The sequence below is a fragment of the Aulonocara sp. 'chitande type north' Nkhata Bay genome, linkage group LG15 (genome assembly GCF_057382095.1).
Source record: "Aulonocara sp. 'chitande type north' Nkhata Bay isolate Kocher_YH1m ecotype deep benthic linkage group LG15, A_spYH_male_GT1.1, whole genome shotgun sequence".
Classification (NCBI taxonomy): Eukaryota; Metazoa; Chordata; class Actinopteri; order Cichliformes; family Cichlidae; genus Aulonocara; species Aulonocara sp. 'chitande type north' Nkhata Bay.
In genome coordinates, this window is record NC_141358.1 from 5,155,590 (window position 1) to 5,167,180 (window position 11,591).

At 41.2% G+C, this 11,591-nt stretch overlaps 1 protein-coding gene across 1 annotated transcript in view; it reads right to left on the minus strand.

Annotated features, from left to right (window-relative positions):
• Positions 1–9,602, minus strand: part of pak5 (p21 protein (Cdc42/Rac)-activated kinase 5) — a 108,700-nt gene extending 99,098 nt beyond the window's left edge. The window contains exon 1 of the mRNA XM_086263330.1: positions 9,324–9,602. The gene's annotated coding sequence lies outside the window, so the exon portion shown is untranslated. The remainder of the gene's footprint in view (positions 1–9,323) is intronic.
• Positions 9,603–11,591: the final 1,989 nt, after the last annotated feature.

Below are 11,591 nucleotides of genomic sequence, written 5' to 3' on the forward strand. Positions count from 1 at the left end.
ATCGTGTGATCCATGTAACACTGTAGATACATGCTTGCTATTAGCCTTTTACTGTTAGCTTGTTAGCTTGTTACCTTGACGGTATTAGAGTTGGATTTTTGGTGAGCTTTGTGGGTTTGTTTTCCCTGTTTCAATTACATTGTATATTCAGCTTCCATTGTGTTTTCTGTGCTTTTGTAGCATTTCTCTATTAACTAGTGTTTCTTAAGCTGCAATGCATTTCAACCTTTCGTTTCAGCCCTTCCTACTAACTCTTTTCTACTGCAACACAAGGACAGTGCCGTTTCTTTCCATCACCCTGTACGTGACATCATCTGGCTTTAGCTTCAGCCTTTGAACACAACATGTATCTGTTGCCATTACATTCATTAACTGTAATACAAACTGGTTTGATTGAATTGGTTCAAGCGCACAACGGTCAAATCGAGCCACTTTTACACATCGTCTAATAATTATGTCCCAGATGGTGGATACAGTATGCTATGATGTAAGCCTCGCTGCGATAGAAGCCTGCATCTTCAACCTCTCCGTTTCTTTTGAAGTCCCCCCATGGGGGTGTGGGAGCTGGGCGATGGTAATGAATCAAGCTGAGCCATAATGAATGTCCTTATTCAAGTCTGCTTTGATGAAATTCCACCTGACTGATCTCAAATCACAGAACAAAACAGCGAGAGCTTGCTCGCAACTGTTATGAAAGCTATACTGACTGGCAACTTGATGGAGAGCACTGAGCGACTCCAAGGATCCCTTCAGGATACTTTTTCTGTTTCTTCCCTTCACGTCTTCCTTTTCCCTTCCTTCCTTATTCCTCTGTGATCACTGAGTAGGATGAAATCAGATGAGTGTGTCTACAGTTGCACTACCATTTCAAAGTCAAAGATCCGTCACAATACACCCAGAGGAGAGACATAACTCGCTGTTTCGTTCCTAAACCGGTGCTACAAATATGCAGAAAAAACTTGGGAGCTCCATGTAATAACTTAGCTGCCTATCTGTCTATATTGAAACATCATAAACTATGACAACCATCAAACAACAACATCATAAATTTCAGCCAAGTGATGGTTCTCATAGTCTTTGTCGCTGTGCTGCGTTTGGCCAAGGAACTGAGCAAAAGGCCTGTTTTACACTTCAAATGAAACGAGGTGCTACGGCACAGTCAACATGCTTTGTAGAAGTCTGGGACGCATCTGCAAGCCCCCAGTATTCCAGATAGCTTGAAAAGACTGCCAGGAGTAACAAAAGAAGTAAGTAATTATAGAGAGATCTCAAAGACAAAGCATGCAAATGATTGCCAACGGCATTTAAGAGTGGATAAGACCAACTGCTGCTGCCACCACTGCTGCTGCTGCTGCAGGTTGTTTTTGTGATGGTTTGCTTTGCTACCTTCAGTTTTTAATTGGGCTTGTAACAATGTAGTGAAACTGGATTTGAAACTGCAGCGTAACTCCCAGTACGAAGCCGTTTGTCGCTTCGATTTGCCTGTAAAGGCTGAAAATGCAATTTCAGATTAATTTGATTTTGATGATTTCTGGAACAAAGTCCTTAGAAGAAGTGTTTTAGCATCATGAGGTGCTTATTTGCTCTGTTGATCAGAGCAAGATCACAAATACATCGAGACTGTTGCTGGTGACCTAAAAGTACGACGAATATATGCTACCATACAACACCAATGATGAAAAAATCACTTTAAAATGTTGCATGTGAACTATCCCAGAAGGGAAAAGGGCAACAATGGGCTTTTCCTTATTCAATATATATAAAATCAAGTGACAACAGATGAGGAAAATCTTGCCTATTCACGGTCATAAAGCACAGTTTTTAAAAAGTACTTTGGGTGAAGGCAGCAGACAGCAATTGGCTCCTCAAGTCCAGTCATTCTAAACAGGTATCACTTTAACAGTGATTAAACTGACCTCAGGCTTACAGCGCTTCACTGGTACATACCCCCACACACACTCAGACGGAGACAATACTTTTAAACACGCAGTTCTGTAAAAGAGTTAGGCCTCAGCAGCACACTTGAACAATGCAGTATCAACCAATTCGGCCGACAGGAAAGCTGAAGCATGTTAACACAGACACACGCCCGCACACATCCACAGAAATAGTGCAAGTCCCTAAGCCTGGAGGGTGGGCGACAGAGCTCTGTGCTGGGCAGCAGTAGAGGCAGATGCAGCATTCATGCAGCCTGAGGGCATCGCTGGGTATTCAAGCTTCACTTGGCCTCTTCTACAGTGCCCTCTGATGCCTTAACCCCATCACCAACACACACACACACACACTATCAGCACAATGCCAGTCAGGCCTTTCCAGCTTTGGACAAGAGACAAATTGGGAAAGAAGTAGAACAGGCTCAATGAGCGCAGACAAGTTAGACTGAGAAAACTGTAGAGGATGTAGGTTATGTTTGACTGTCTTCCTTCTACTTGTAATGCTATGTGAGTATCTAGGTTAACTCTTTCTTTGTGTGTCTATGTGTGTACGCATGTATGTGTGTGTGTGGGTTCAGGACAAAGAAATTACACAGCTTTATGAGCGTCAGCACAGTAGTTTAGATTCATGGCGTCTCTACTCCTAATACAAGACGTTTGTCAGCTATCAAGCCACCTCAGGCCCCATGCTAGCTAAACTAGCAGCATGTTGCTAGTAGAGCATTAAAAAAATAAAAATAAAATCTCATCTTCATTTAAAGGCTGCAGACCTTCACCTGATTGCATGCTCATATTGTCTAGTTTAAAACCGAAATAATCCCAAATAGTGGATTTTGCATTCATTACCACAACAAGTGAGAATTTACATGTGCAGTTGCCTGGTGGTTAAAATGGTGTTCAAATCCACCATGCCTTTCTTGCCGGGTCATTTCTGTGTGGAGCTTGCCTGTTCTCTCCGTGTCTGTGTGCGTTGTCTCCGGCTACTCCAACTACTACCAATCCAAAGACATGCAGTCAGTGGGGTTAGGTTAACTGATGATCCTAAATTCTCTGTAGCGATTGGTTGTCTGTTTTTCTGTGTTAGCCCTGTGACAGACTGGCGACTGTGCAGGGTGTACCCCGCCAACTGCCCTATGGCAGCTGAGATTGGCTCCACCCACTGCGACCTTGACTTGGGTAAGAGGAAGAGAATGGATGCAAGGACATTCGGTTGCTCATTGGAAAATGTAACATATCACTGACACCCATCATTTCAGCCCTGTGTGCAAAGTGGATGGCTTCATTACATTATAAAGTCATGACAAAAACATCTGTACCATTTATTTTCATTTGTGACATGTAAAGAGACGACACAGTGGAATCACTTAATTCTTTAATCCTTAAAAGGCAACAAACATGAAGCACACACACACACACACACACACACACCATCACCTACACATTTTCTTTCTATCGCTCTCAATTGTTCATGGTTATCTCTCCTCTGTCAGGATGTCTCTTAAATACACTCAATCTCGCCTTCTGTCTTCCCACTCTTGCAGACAGACACACATACACCTCATTCTGTTACTGACATACCAGGCCATGCAGAAAACACAAGGGAAGCCTTTTTTTTTTAATCCTGGGACCAAAACAGCAAAATGCAATAACCTGGGACAAAAGTGCTGACATCTGAAGATGAGTTTGGCATTCAGACAGACTGCTCGGTCGCAGCTGAAATAAACAGAAGCGACAGACCGAAGGGATCCCGCGACCCCTGACAATAAAAGAAAGACAGATACTCCTTCAATAGCTATTTTCACCCACTGCATAGTCACTGGGCCTTCAGCCTCATTTTCCTTTTCCTGATTTTCATCCTTGACTCTTTTTTCATCAAATCCCCTTTTAATTCCAATAATTTACCCATGTGTGTTGTCTTTTTATCCTCACTTCCTGCTTCACAACCACCTCTGGGTCTCTCTACACTAGTCTCACCTTACTTATGGTTACAAGGCCTGTCTTCTTTCGTCCTCTTCCCATCTTTGTTCCTCCATTGTTTCATCTATTCCAGCTTCTATCTCCCGCTCTGTAGTCCTCTCTTCTCTCTCTTCATATCTCGTCTCTATGCAGACCTTGTTTGCCTGCTTCCTGACTCGGCTTCTTGATTAGCAAGATCGACCAGCAGAAGTCTGCCAGACACTTTGTTAAAACAGCCAATGAGTCTTCAAGAGGTTTCCGTATAAATAGAAGGCTGAATCAGACAGTTCAATTACAGATAACACATTCCCACCCTTGAATTTCAAATGCTATTTAGCCACCGACAGAGAAATGGAGATTGTGACCGGTGAAACGTGAGGTCAAGCTTTAAGGAATGAGGAAGCAGCACCAACAACCAACGCACACTTGAGTGTGCATAGCAAAGGGAGTGTGAGATTGTCTTTTTCTGGCAACACTATTCAATCCACCACGCCACTGCACTCTTACATAATTGTGAGTTTGTGTGAAGAACGAAAGCTGCCTCCTCATAGACAGCAAGAGCAGTCTAGTGCACAGCCATAGGGACTAAAATAGTTAGTCATGTGTTCATTATCGCCATCCTCTTTTAAATGCTCACCCTGTATCCAGAAACATTAAACAGAAGAGGACCTTCGAGTGGGTCCGTGCAAGTGTGTGTGGGTGTGTGTGTGAGAGAGACAGAGGCAGAGTATGAGGGGAAGGAGGTTGTGGGATTGTGATAACTTCAAAAGGTTATTATTATTATTACTGAAGGCTGAAGCCATGCTCTGGCATCCCTTAAGCTTTGATCATTATGTAAAGCTGTTGTGCTCAGCGCTGGCACTGAATACATTACAGAGTGGATAACCAGGGAGTGTGCAAGCAAGCATACATAAACCAACACATTGACTCAGCTTCGCAGTGTCTTCCGATCCAAAGCAACACACCCTATTATCTCTAAAAGACGAGCACCCTTAATCTCACATCGACGCGTGATTGGGACAAGGGGGGTGGAAAATTAGATATTTAAAGGTGCACTACAACTATTTCACACATGGAGGTCAGGATGCTCACACAGAGGACAGATCTGTTTTTGGCTTTGGAGTTTTTATCAAGTTCAAGAACATAATGATATCATCAGCATTACTTCAGCTCTACTTTGGAGACAAAGAAATCCTGCAGTAAAATAAAAAACAGAGGGAAAGAAGGATTAAGAAGATGGAATCCTTTTGGATTTAGATCCACGTATGTCAAAATATCTTGGCATCTTGTTGCATCAACTTCTACTATTCATTTGTTAGACCTCACTTGTACCCTGCTGAAATTCTGCACTACTAGAGTGGTAGTGTTTTCTATGTAAATCCTGTGACTCTGAGAAGTGACAGTTCTCAAAGATCAGACAGCGAAGTTAGCGCATAAAATGTGTTCATAATTTTATAAAAAAGAAGAAGCTCAGGCTTGGAATCTCACTGTGCTCGTCAACATCATTTCCAGTGAAAACCTAGATATGGTGGGACTTAAGATGTCAACACTTTACCTAGCAACAGCAAGTGCTTCAGAGAAGCATACCGAAAATGAGGTCAGTGGTGCTTAGAGCACAAAAAAAAAAAGTTTTCTGTGGATCACAGGCTGCATAAAAGATGGATGGAGCAACCATGACATCACCCACTGGGTTTCTGGACTTTACATTTTGAATCGTCAGTACTTTTACAGTTGCCATGTTAGTTTGTTGGAGCTAGAAGTTGGCATATATGGACGAGACGGTGCAGTTGTCGGTGAAGTTATCGGCTAACACTTCCAAACTTAGTTAACAAGCTGCAATAAGTACAGGTGTAATGCATAGAAACAAATATGTGTTAATGAGTGCAAAGTAACTGACTAATAGAATGCTAGAATCATATTTAACTAAACTGAAGGGCAAACTTATTGGACAGGCTGTTAAACATGGCAAACTATATTATGATTCTACTAAACAGTCATCTGAAAGGTACCTAAAGCACCACCCACAAACTCCCTTTAATCTAAGTGATGCCTGGACATAGCTACAATGACATCACCCAATGGTTTGTAAAGTCCCATTTTGAAGCCTCGAGATTAGAGTTTCCACCATCATCATCATCATCATCTCAGTTTTAAGAAATCTGGTGTAATAAGGAAGTTTGAGTCTGACTCTGAAACCTCATGCACAATGGCTAAAGCCTTGTGAGTGATAACTCATTAGCCAGAGAGCGTTTGGTTTCATAATCAACAAGTACAAGTACCTCGGGCTGTGGGTGGACAATAAACTGGACTGGTCATGCAACACAGAGCACCTGTATAAAAAAGCCCAAAGCCGACTGTACTTCCTCAGGAGGCTGAGGTCTTTTAACATCTGCAGGAAGCTCCTGAGGATGTTTTACCAGTCGGTGGTTGCTGGAGTACTTTTCTATGCTGTGGTGTGCTGGGGGAGCAGCACAGCAAAGAAGGACTCATCCAGGCTGGAGAAACTGATCAGGAGGGCTAGCTCTGTGGTCAGCATGAAGCTGGACACTCTGGTGACAGTGGCAGAGAAAAGGACATTAAAGAAACTGCTGGACATTATGAACAATGCTGGGCATCCTCTGCACACGGCCATAAACAATCAGAAGAGTCTGTTCAGTGACAGGTTGCTTCTCCCCAAGACAAGAACTAACAGACTTAAAAACTCCTTTGTCCCACACGCCATCAGACTGTTTAACTCCTCCCTGGAGGGGAGAGGGAGGGGAAACAGGAGGACAAAGGAGGGGGGAACAACTAAGCTGTAGTGCCTCTTCACCTCACTGTGCAATACCTTTTGTGCAATACTTTTGTAAATAGTCAACGGTGCAATAGACTCAATACTTGAAATGTGCAATTCACTTGTATTTTTATTTTTATTCCTATTTATTCTATTTATCCCCTTCGTATATTTTATTTATATTGTCTCTGTATTTATATATATGTGTGTGTGTATAACTCTGTAACTTCTGTCGGTGCTGTGCTTTTTTGGAAATCGAATTTCCCAGAGGAACCCACCCGAGGGATTAATAAAGTTCTATCTTATCTTATCTTATCTTATCTTATCTTAATCCTATTTTTTTTACCATAGTATGACCAGGAAAGTGTTTACAGAAGTCAAGGCAAAGTCATTTTCCTGTAGACTTTCACAGGACCAATAGTTGATTTGCAAACACAGCTATCACACTCTGGTGCACTTTCACATTGGCTTAATTTTTGCAACCTAGGAGCTATGCCCATGTTCATGTCTTTGATTTTGACACGTGCCAATCCAGTTTCCAATTGTTCACTTATAAAATAATTCTCTGAGGACACAGTTGTAGTATACATATAGGCCAAACTATCTGTATCAAGCTGTAACGTGCGTCTTGATGGTGTAAAGTTGACAATTTTAACATGCGAGTGAGTGGAAATTGACTCTCTTCTGGAGTCAGCCTCAAGTGGTCGCTAGCGGAATTGCAGTTTTTGGCACTTCAGCATCTGCTTCATTCTTCAGCCCTGAAGGTTGCTGCTTGCTGTGGACACAGATCTTGCGATTGATAACCAATGGTTTTACTGTAAACTAATCCCTCTGTACTCACTTGTAACAATACGATTATTACAAGAATATTGTGGCATGGTTTAGTGCTCAGTTTAATCAGCACAGTTTACTACAGAATAACTTCAAGTTATATTTTATGTTAACACAATCTGTTATACAGACGTGAATGTTTTTTCCTTTTGATGGGTGGGTGGGGGGTGGGGCGGGGTGTCTATTACACATTGTAGGGCTAGCCCTAAAAGGTACTCTCCTGCCACTGTAAGTGAATACCAGATGTTTAAGACGTCAACAGATGTAACTATCAAAGCAACATATGCATTGCAAAAGGTTATCTTTGATTCACACGAGCAGCGTGCAAAAGTGTGACCCGTATTGCAAAAAGCATGTTTAAAATAATGTATTTATTCTCATTGCTGAGTTGCTATATGCTGTATCTATGCTAGCACTGTACCTATTAAAGCAGGAAGTCGGGAGCTGTACGTCTACTAAGCAGACTTTGATATCGGCTTTGCAAGTCATGTTTTCATTGCAGTATTTAACAATTTTCTCACACCTCACCTCTAATGCCTTGTACTGCCTCACCTGCAATCTTAAAGTCCAAAACATATTCTGTTATCATACAGAGGCAGGGAAAGCAGGAAATGTGTATTGCAGTAAATATCTGGTATTATGCTGGCATAAAGATCTCAAATGATTAATAAAATAGCTGTGGATTACATTTTTGGTTGAATTATTCCATTAATTGACTAATTGTTTGTGTCCGGCTTGCTTTTATAAGAATAATCAATCTACAAATGATTGGTTGGTCCTATCCTGTTCTATCCTATCATGTTATTTATTGTTAGCTATGTCTATTGGGCTATTAGTCCTTGTATATCCCCTGCCAGAGTAAAATATTCTGCAGACTGCATTCTTCAGCGTATATCCCGTGTTTTGGGATAAAATACAGTCCTCCTGACTGCATTAGAAAACATGTTATTCTTGCCTCTATTAATAGAGTGTCGCTATTAGGGTGATTATGAGCTTAGGAGGGGAACCCTTGCTCAGAGGGCCTAGCCACCACTTTTAATTTTCGTCTACACCATCTAATCCGAGAGCCACACTGAACTTGAAAACAAGCCATCTGTTCCTGCCCTTACCTGGCCTACATTGGCCGGAGCACACTCAAACTCTAGCTGCAAGAAGGAAAACACGGGCAGTGCAATAAAACTGTCTTGCACTGTCATCATCACTGTCACACTCCGGAGTAGATGTGCCGTAGTGCTACAATAAAAGCGACGCTGTCGTGGTAATAATAATACTGATAATAATACTAATAAAGAAATATAGCAGCACGAGAGCCTACTAGGCTAAACTCGCCAATGAGCACCATACACGCACACTGTGAGCCCCCAGATCCATTACAACGATTCCCCCCCCTTCTCTTTCTTCGACCTCCAGCCAGTGATAGCAGTGGTTCTGGTAAGCAACAGTGACATAATTTAAGAAATTAGCATTACACAGGCCCTCAAAATCTATTTGCAACATACAGAGATGTGATGCCCACCCAGTTCAATACCAAGGACAGCGGTCGACGCTCGAGAGAGCCTGACAGCCATGACAACACATGCACTACAAAATGACAGATTTATTTCTGCACGATGCATCGTAAGCAGCTACGTGAACAAGCCCCGAATGACACTGCTTTGTTTATGAAGCATTAAACCCACGGACAGAGGGCTAGACACACAAAACCCTCGGAGATGCATTTATAGAGAGGTTTTTTGCCCCCCTGCAAGAAGCATCAACAGCCACATTTCTCCCCCTTACCAAATCACACCGTCAAAATGGCTCTATCGAATAAAACGCCCCGCACTTACCTGCTTTTCCCGGGGTGGAAGAGCTCACATGTCCCGTAGCTTATTTTAGCCTGTTAGTGTGGGTATTATCAATGTGGTGGGCACCGTTATGTGTCTGCCAGCGCCATGTTATTATCACTAAAGTGGAGGACTGTGCGGTCCTGTGCGCTACATCCGGGCTGTTGGAGAGAGCGAATAAGCGCAGTTTGTGGTGGCGGAGAGGGCGGAGAGCGCTCTGGATATATGTGGAGCACCTGTGCAACAGAGCAGGGACAACTTTCAGTCACGTAGGTGTGCTGGGAGAGCTACACATCGAGCATATTCAATAAACGTCGGTGTGAAAAACCTCTTTCTTTTTCCCCCCTCCCTGTCGTCTATTGTTGCTATGGAGAGTACCAGAGCAGTATAGCTGTTTGGACTAGCTTAATGTAATACACAAGAAGCTGAAATAGCTTACAAATACACACGAATAAACTGTTACAATAATTAGCTTAAAATGGTATGGTATATCATACATTTGCTTTTAAATTGTTTATAAGTTGTTGACGTATTCTAAAGTTTAATTATATTTTCAGTAATAACGTTAAATAAAAGTTAAAAGACTGAAACAGCTTAAAGTTGGCTTAATGGTTCTGGCAGCTAGCTTGAAGTAACGGCTAAATCGTTGGAATCACTGACCGGTAGTACTAATGGTGTGAATAGGAAAAACTAGATAAAGCAGGGATACGCCACCTGCAAGCTGACCGAAAGTAATGAGAAAGATGATGGATAAATTGCTAGTAGAGTATATTAGTGTTGTGATACTGCAGAAATTGCTATTGATGCAATACCAAGTAAATAAAGGGCCAGTATCAGTACCGATATTGATCCTTTTACCCTATAAAGGCAGCACACAACAAAACACACCTTTTAGATTTTCATGTGTTTTGAAACTGGGTTTGTTGGAGACCTGGAATGTAAATGTGTCTGTCTCCAAAGCATTTTGGGTCACACTCTGTTGTTTGAATGTGCTGTAGGCTATTAAAAATAGACCTAGTAGTCAACACAAGAAGGTTCAAACATTTTAGTGCATTTTTGAAGTATATTTTTTAAATTTCCAATAATAATAATTATTATTTCTTTAACACAGTTCATTGGGTTACATACTGAACTTGGAGGATAGAAAAAAGCATCGATGCTATCACACTAGTATTGATTCAATACCAGTACCAGTGGTTGGTATCAGTACTATCAATATTTGAATTGATCCCCTCACCTCTGGACTATATACCTGATAAGAAGATAAGCTAAAGTACTGGCTAAATAACATTAGACAAATAATGTTGAAAGTCAGTTAAAAGTAACGGTTAAAATCATAATTTTAAATATTATACAGAAGCTAAAAAAATAAATATAGCAGAGTGTAATGGTTGAAATATATAAAAGTGATGGTAAACAACTGAAATTTGCAGTGATTGATAAAATGCTAGTAATAAACAAATAGCTGAAATAGTTAAATAAAGTAATGACTGATAAGTTTCTGCCACCAGGTAATGCATGGAAGCTAACTTGGTTACATTACATTTCAACATTTCATTTGATTGCAAATGTCCTCTTGGCCTACATAATATCAGCTTTTAGTCCACAGGGTTGTGGATTACAAGAAATTTAAAAAAAAAATGAATGACAATATCAACACAATTAATCCTTTGAAAACAGACAAACAAATACAGGAAAAGGAAAACAGTGAAGCTATGTCAGAGGTCCTTTACTAATAGCAAGCACTGTAAAAACAAAATGTAATGAAAAATGAAGCAATGAAGTTTCATACACTTTAAGAAAATTCTCTTTTAAGTTGTAATTTTAGGAAGCTGATTTAGGCAGGATGATAGAAGCAAATATATCAGTACAGATGTTCTTCCAGTGAAAGCTTTAAGGACACACACAGTGTGACAGCCTCTGCCAGCTCCCACTGTGTCACAGCCCTCATTGATCTTCCATCTCTTTTTCTGACATGTTGTTTGTAGCACGGGGCTCTTCCCTAGACTATGGTAAGCGAATATGGAAGGGCAACAGCCACTTTCTGCCACTCACAGCACATTCCTTATGTCTGCTCTGCTCTTTTAAACTGAGTACTAGAAGGATAGTGGAGGGAGAAAGCATCCATAATGCAAGATCTGCCTCTTTGTATTGCTGTTAAACACTTGGATCAATGAAACAGTTGCCAGCACATGTGTTTTATCACCATCTTTCTTCTTCTTCTCCTTCTTCTGTACAGATGAAGACTTTAAAACTGTCCATCTTTCAAAT